Genomic DNA, 7,875 nt, shown 5'->3' with positions numbered 1-7,875 from the left:
CAAAAAACCAAAATACTTCACTCTCCAGGGACTTAAACATCTTGATTCAACTCTGATATGAAAATAAGCAAAAACCATAACAATTGAAATAACTATAGCAATAAAAAATTGTAGATTTCCATTGTATATATTGTAACTAATAAGATACAAATGAATGAAAGATACAACAGATTTCAGTATAGGGGGAGTTAATGGAGGAAGATGGAACTCCATTATCTTCTTGAATATGAAGGAGTAGATAAGTAGGAGGAAGTTCCTGGGATAGGTCATTTAAGGAATGTGGAAAAGCATGAAAAAAAAGGTCTTCATGTGATGAAGAGGTTGGTTGCATTCCCTAGGCAAATATTAGGAATTAAAAAACAATTCTTTCATGTTACTTAACCTATGAATAGATTTTTAAAGTGTACCACATAGTAAATTTTGACCTACTTTTAAACCAAAGAGGCCACTGACACAATCAAGATAATGAACATGGCTGGGCATGGTGGCTCATGCCTGTAATCCCAGTGCTTTGGCAGTCATAAATGGGAGGATTTTCTTGAGACCAGGAGCTCAAGACCAGCCCCAGGCAACGTAGTGAGACCTTGTCTCCACCAAAAGGAAAAAAAAAAAAAAAAAAAAAAAAATCCAGGCGTGGTGGCCTGAGCCTGCAGTCCCTCCCAGTTGCTCAGCAGGAATATACCATGGGCCCTGGAGTTTGAGGCTGCAGTGAGCTATGAGCTGAGTGACATAGCATGACCCTGTCTCTAAAAAAGAAAAAAAATAAAAGGATATACATATCCTCCCCGCAAAGTTCCCTTGTTGTGTCCCCTTTGTAATCCTGACTCCTCTCCCCTATGGCCCGTCCCCACTCAGACAACCAGTGACCTGCCTTCCATCTCTGCTGGTGCGTTTTCATTTTCTAGGATATTTATATATATATTTTTTCATTTTGAAACAATTTCAAATGTATGAAAAAGTTGCAGGAGTAGCAGAAGAGCTTCCATACACCTTTCATCTGGATTCCCCAATTCTTAACATTTTATCACGTTTGTCTTATTCTATCTACACATTTATACATGTTATTGCTCTTACTTTTTTCTGAACCAACTGAGAGCAGTTGCAAATATGATGCCCCATGAGCTTTTACTACTTCGGCATGTATTTCCCTAAAATGAGGACATTTATATAACCAGAGTGCATCTATCAAGATCGGGACATTATGCGGGATGTGGTGGCTCATGCCTGTAATTCCAGCAACTTGAGAGGCTGAGAGGAGAATCACTTGAACCCAGGAGGTGGAGGTTGCAGTGAGCCGGGATTGTACCACTGCACTCCAGCCTGGATGACAGAGACTCTGTTTAAAAAAAAAAAAAAAAAAAAGGAAAAAGCAATGAAAAAGATCAGGAACTTAACATTGATGTAATACAGCCACAATCCATAGACTCCATTCAGATTTCATCAGTTTTCCAGTACGTTCTTTATAATTCCAGAATCCAACTCAGGATCATGTGTTGTATTTAGTCATTATATCTCTCTTAGTCTCCCTTAATCAGGAACATTTTCTCATTCTTTCCTTGTTTTTCACAACCTGGATGTTTTTAAAGAGAATGGACTACTTACTTTGTAGAATGTCCCTCAGTTTGGGTTTGTCTGATGTTTCCTCATTGTCAGATTTGGGTAGTGCATTTTTGGCAGGACTTTCATGGAAATGATGTTGTGTTTTCTTAGTTTGTTAGGAGTAACTTAATATGGATTTATCTTGTTTATAGATAACATTATATTTTATCACTCAATTAAGATGATATTGGCTAGGTTTCTATACTATAGAGCTAACTAGTAAGTAATTTGTATTTCTAAACTACTAATAAGCACTTAATCAATATTTTGGGGGTGATACTTTGAGACTGTATCCATTTCCTCATCAAATTTTCATCTACTAGTTTCTCCATCCAATGATGATTCTATCTAAATTAATTATAACTATAATGGATGCAAAATAATAATTTTCTGGCTGGGTGTGGTGGCTCATGCCTGTTATCCCAGCACTTTGGGAGGCTGAGGTGGATTGTATGAGCCCAGGAGTTGAGACCAGCCTGGGCAACATGATGAAACCTCGTTTCTACAAAAAATACAAAAATAGCCATGTGGTGGTATGTGCCTGAAGTCCCAGCTACTCGGGAGGCTGAGGTGGGAGAAATGATTGAGCACGGCAGGTTGAGGCTGCCATGAACTGTGATTGCACCACTGCACTGCAACCTGGGTGACAGAGCAAGACCTGTCTCAGAATAGTAATAATAGCAATTTTCTAATTCCATCATTACATTTACATTAATTAGTTGGCATTCTACTATAAGTTACAGCTCTCTCTTCTCTCTTATATTTATTTATTCATGTATTATATAAGTATGGATTCATGAGATTTGACTTTTCAATGGACTCTAATCAGTTACTATCATTTTTTATTTTGATGCACAAAATGTCCCAGATATGGACAATTGGAACTCCATTAAGCTGGCTCCTGTGTCCTTTAGACATGTCCTCATAAGTATCTGAGTGCTTCCTTACTTTCAGTACAATAGAGTTCCAGGCTCATCTTGTTCTTTCCCTGCCCCAGCCCTGAAAGCAGACATTTCTCCAAGGCGCCCTGGTTCCTTTTAGTGGAAAAAGGTATTTAGAAACTGAGATCTAAATGCTAGGATGCTCATTGCAACTGGGGTGTCATTGCTCCTGGACTAGGAAATATAACACATTCATACATTTCTGCTTCTCAATTTACCTATCTATCCCTTTCTATCTGTCATCTGTCACATTCCTATCTTTAAAATCCATAATTTGAGACCTATGCCTTCAATTCTAATCCAATATCACAATTTCCCCTTTGCATATTTATAACTCCTTTCTTCAACAGTGAGAAGTTACATTCCCACTCTCCTTGATATGTTGACTCATTCACTTGATCCTCCTGCATGTAAGGAATCTCCCATCCGGGCCAGCCTTGTCCCCTTAGCCCCAGTGCCACCCATCACACCATTTGAGTGTTCCAACTCCAGAAGAAGGGAAGGAGAAATAGGAAATTATTTTTGCTCTTCTCTTTCCCCATTCCTTATGTGTATACTATTATTTTTCCTTTTAGATATTGCTCACATCCATTTTCTCCTCTCCGGCTTTACTTCTGTGACTAGAATTCAGGCTTGAACAGGTGTTGTTGCTTCTGGTTTTGTTCCTGGTAATCTGTCCTGCACATAGCAACCCAGATGATCTTTCACAACAAGAATATGACTACGTTATTTGTCTTTAAAGTCTCCAGTGGCTCCTCATTTTCTACAAGGTTAAGTAAACTCTCTGACTTACCATGACCTGGCCTCTGTCCATACCTCCATTCTCATATTCATGCCTTCCTTCCTTGAACCATCAGTAGAAGCGAATTTTTGTAGTTGCCTGCATATACCATGTTCCATCACCACCATTTCAGCATGATGCTCCCTTGATTTGTGAACCTCTTTCCCCAGTGCACCCTTAGAAACCCTGCTCAGGTGTCACTGTATCTAAGAAGCTTTTCTTGACACCTCTTCTCAACCATTAGTTGTTAATTATCCATACTAATTCGATTTCTTGTACATAGTTTTATTATTGCCTATGTCACTCTCCACTGTATTTGTTTACATGTCTGTCTCCTCTACTAGGTAACCAATTCAGAGGACAAGAATTGACTTATTTGCCATTATAGTTATAGTATCTAGCACAGTTTCTGCCATGTGTTATACACTTAATAAATACTTATTGAGGCCGGGCACGGTGGCTCATGCCTCTAATCCTGGCTCACTTTAGGAGGCCGAGGTGGGCGGATCACGAGGCCAGGAGTTCGAGACCAGCCTGATCAACATGGTGAAACCTTGTCTTTACTAAGAAAAATACAAAAATTAGCTGGGCATGGTGGCACGCGCCTGTAATCCCGGCTACTCAGGAGGCTGAGGCAGGAGAATCACTTGAACCTGGGCGGCGGAGGTGCAGTGAGCTGAGATCGCGCCACAGCACTCCAGCGTGGGCGACAGAGCAAGACTCTGTCTGAAACAAAACAAAACAAAACAAAACAAAAAACAGCAAAAACTTATTGAACTGAAACATATATGTATGTATCTGTGTGTATTTCTTTTTCTTTTTCTTTTCTTTTTGCCTTGGAAGACTGCGGAGAAGCATCTGACAAAGGAGCCGTTTTAAGATCCCCGGTTTGTGATCATTTATTATGGCAGCCACAGCAAATAAATACAGCATCAAGCTTATCAGAATCCACTTGCATCGTGCTTGCTAATATTCCCATTGTCAAAGCCAGTCACAAGGCTAAGCCTGCTGTCACCATGACAGGGGATTATACAAGGGTGTGCATTTTGAGAGGTGTGGTTAATTGGAGAAATCAAAGTAACAGTGTGCAGTGAGATTTATTAGATGATTTCATGTATCGTAATAAAAGACATTGAATTTCTGACGAGGGATTTCGAATGTGGTAAAATAATTCTGTGGGAACCCAACGCAGTGCCTTGAAAAGAGAGTTACCTTGGGTCAAGTACGATTGGCACTCAGACCTGACATTTCCTCTTCAATGGACTAAATTCACCATGCAGCAATTATTGGAGCTAACGAAGTGTAATCTATGTTGGAAGACAGTTATTGAAACAAGTACTTAAAAAAATTATATTGGGAGGCCGAGGCAGGCAGATCACAAGGTCAAGAGATTGAGACCATCCTGGCTAACAGGGCGAAACCCCATCTCTACTAAAAATACAAAAAATTAGCCGGGCAAGGTGGCGGGCACCTGTAGTCCCAGCTACTCGGGAGGCTGAGGCAGGAGAATGGCGTGAACCTGGGAGGTGGAGCTTGCAGTGAGCCGAGGTGGCGCCACTGCACTCCAGCCTGGGAGACAGAGCGAGACTCCACCTCAAAAAATAAAAAATAAAAATAAAAAACAAAAAAATTTTTTTGCAAAACTTTTCAAATAAATTCTTATATTAACACAGAAACAAGTAGGGCAGAATACTCATGGTTATTTTATTTAAAGTTGGGTTTTTGGGGTACCCTCTCTTTTCATGCATCTTGGGAAATTTTAGTAATGAAAGCAAATAGCGAAATATAATTAAATATTCATTTTATAAAATACGACAAACAAGAGCTCTGAGTAGAGGTTTGGCGCTTTCCCCAGGCCATTGTCTCTCACTGCTGTCTACTGCTGTGCCTCTTACTGACAGCTCTCAGACACCTCTGTGGAATTCAGGACTGCCATAGAGCGTATTTTCAAAACTGTTGACAAGGCTGACTAGGAGACGCCCTAGAAGCCCCAGGTATGTGTTTCAGTATGATTCTGGCAATACTGACTTAAAGCACTAAGTAGAATTAGTAGCCTGCAATGGATGCTGCCCCATAAGGAGTGACTGGGGAAATGCTGCTGGTTAAATAGATGGTCTTTTGAATTGGGCTGATGGTAGATGCAATAACTGAAGTTTCAAACCACACTGGGTTCGTTTGCTAGGGCTGCTGTAATAAATGACCACAAGCTGGGAATCTTAAAACAGCAGCAAGTTATTCTCTCACAGTTCTGGAGGCCAGAGGTCTGAGATCAGGTGCTGGCAGGGTTGGGTTTTTCTGGGGGCTGTGAGAGAGAAACCAGTCTGTGCGTCTCCCTTTGGCATTCTTGGGCCTGTAGAGGCCTCCCTCCAGACTCTGCGTGTGCTGTCACACTGTGTTCCCTCTGTGTGTCTGCCTTCTCCTCTTATATATAGGGGTTAAGAAGAAATTATTTAGGCAGGTAGTGAGGATAAAGAAGTCCTCAGTAAGGATTCCTTTTAATGAAAAGCAGCTCTCAAATCATTTTCTTTGCTAATAATGAGCAGCCTGTAAAATCAAGCTGCAGACATAGACAAGCAAGCTAGAAGCTTGCATGGGTGAATGCTGGCAGCTGTGCCAATAGGAGAAGGCCACCTGGGACTAGGCATGTCCAACACGGCCCTGCATCTTCCCTTCTCTTTGTCAGCCATGTGTACAGTAAGGAGAAGACAATATGGACCCGGCCAGGCAAAGATCTTATTTCCATAATAAGATTATGGTGAGGCCGCCAGATCCCCGCGCTATGTAAATGTCACACCTGGTCCAACCAATCTTTGGGCCCTACATAAATCAAACACCACCTCCTCAAGGCTGTCTGTGAAATCAAGGGCACTCCCGTGGGCCAGGACTCCCATTCGGGTGCCCTTTTCTCTCTAGCAAGGGAGAAAGAGCTGTTCTCCTTTCTCTTTCTTTTGCCTATTAAACCTCTGCTCTTAAATTCACTTGTGTGTGTCCGTGTCCTTAATTTTCTTGGCAGAAGGAAACAAACCTCAGGTATTACCCTAGACAATGACGCCGCTTCATAAAGACCTGTTCCTATTATATTTAGAGCCCACTGTAGTCCAGGATGACCTCATCTTAACTCCATTGTGTCAGCAAAGACTGTATTTCCAAAGAAAATCCCATTCACAGGTTCCAAGCGGACATGGATTTGGGGAGACATTATTCAACCCAATACATGTGCTTGTGACTGTGGATAGTGAGGACGACTGGTTTGCTCAGGGTGGCTCCCACTTTCACCCCACTGCGAACTCTGAATATCTGAGACAGGTCTCTGTTAATTTAGAAAGTTTATTTTGTGAAGGTTGAGGGAGACAGGTCTCTGTTAATTTAGAAAGTGTATTTTGCCAAGGTTGAGGGTGTGCCCCCATGACACAGCCTCAGGAGGTCTTGACGACATGTGCCCAGGGTGGTCAGATCACAACCTGGTTTTATGTACTTTAGAAAAACATGAGACATCAATCAACATATGTAAGATGAACATTGGTTCGGTCCAGAAAGGAGGGACCACTCAAAGTGAGGAGGGGGCTTCCAAGTCTTAGGTAGGTAACAGACAAATAGTTACAAGCTTTCACATCACCTACCAGGCCTGCCCTGCTCACCAAAAACTTCATATACTTGGTCATCATTTCCTACATTCTCACACAGAAGAGAGCACTCAAAAAAATAGTTTTGAGAATCATTTGCTAATGATTTAATACTATTATAAGGGAATAAAAGACTTTTCTTTTAAATGAGTGCTTAAAGACGACTGGAAGCCCTCCTGAAGTTTAGGGGTGAATGGTTTATTATTTTTTATATTTGGGGGCAAGGGCTTTCCAGTGAAGACTGGAAAAACAGCTAGGCCAATTCTAAAAGTTGTAACACTGGGTGGATGCTGAAGAAGCACATAGTGTTAGGAAGGTGTAGGTCAGATACGGCTTTAGAGAATGTAGCAACTGAAAGCCCAGATGGGAAGCTCCGTAGGCAGCTGGATAAGCTAATATTTCTAAATAATATGTTCAGATATCCGGACTGAATACAATTGCAACCTTCCCCACGAGCCAGCAGTGAGTTCTGAAGTTACAGAAGTGTGATGAATTGCGGTCAGTATGGGTTCTACCTTCAATTTGGAGTCAGTCAGTGACCTTAAAATACCTGCCCAGCTGAATTTTCTTAGAGCGCTTCATATCCTGTGGGCACTTTTACTCCCAATTCCAGATGATGGCTTTTAGTCTGTGGAGCCGCTTTAAGAGGCAGAAACCTGACCGGAACTGCTAAAAGACTGTGAAGGTACTGCTGTGTGGACAGGCAGGGCGCGGTGCTCAAGGCTTTCCAATGCTCCTGCAATGGATCCTCCCTACCCAGCCCACAACCTGGCAACCCAGCGGCCAGCTGTTCTCTGCAGCTTTCTACTATCATGGACGCAGGAAACGGCGGTGGGTGGCTTCTGGTTTCTGACTGGGGGAGTAGAAAGTGATGCTGCACGGATCGAAAGCAGAGAAGCTTTTAAGCCATTTGAGAAACTGCATCTGAAGG

At 41.9% G+C, this 7,875-nt stretch overlaps 1 non-coding gene across 1 annotated transcript; it reads right to left on the bottom strand.

The window, feature by feature from the left end:
• Positions 1–7,166: 7,166 nt before the first annotated feature.
• On the bottom strand, positions 7,167–7,226 carry LOC116269038. The gene has a single exon (XR_004176358.1). It is a non-coding gene; the product is annotated as a U7 small nuclear RNA (small nuclear RNA).
• Between the last annotated feature and the right edge of the window lie 649 nt (positions 7,227–7,875).

Source organism: Papio anubis, chromosome 9, assembly GCF_008728515.1.
Source record: "Papio anubis isolate 15944 chromosome 9, Panubis1.0, whole genome shotgun sequence".
Lineage (NCBI taxonomy): Eukaryota > Metazoa > Chordata > Mammalia > Primates > Cercopithecidae > Papio > Papio anubis.
The sequence above is the reverse complement of the archived record's forward strand: the minus strand, read 5'-3'. Positions and strand labels throughout refer to the sequence as shown.